The following is a 291-nucleotide window of genomic DNA, read 5'->3' as shown; positions in this document are numbered from 1 at the left end:
ATTCCAGACAGACTTTGAGAAATCATACTGACTTGTTGAGTCAATATTTTGTTCTGAGCCAGTATGGCATTCAGAGTGTCAATCTCAAGAACTCCTTTCTTCTGACTAGTTCCATTGTTCACAGGATTCCTTTCAGAAGTGTACATGAATTGGTTATTTGCAACCATTTCAATCAGTTCTTGAGCCTCAGTAGGCGTCTTCTTCAGATGAAGAGATCCTCCAGAAGAGCTATCCAAAGACATCTTGGATAGTTCAGAGAGACCATCATAGAAAATACCTATGATGCTCCAC

The sequence above is a fragment of the Arachis duranensis genome, chromosome 4 (assembly GCF_000817695.3).
Source record: "Arachis duranensis cultivar V14167 chromosome 4, aradu.V14167.gnm2.J7QH, whole genome shotgun sequence".
Classification (NCBI taxonomy): Eukaryota; Viridiplantae; Streptophyta; class Magnoliopsida; order Fabales; family Fabaceae; genus Arachis; species Arachis duranensis.
The sequence above is the reverse complement of the archived record's forward strand: the minus strand, read 5'-3'. Positions refer to the sequence as shown.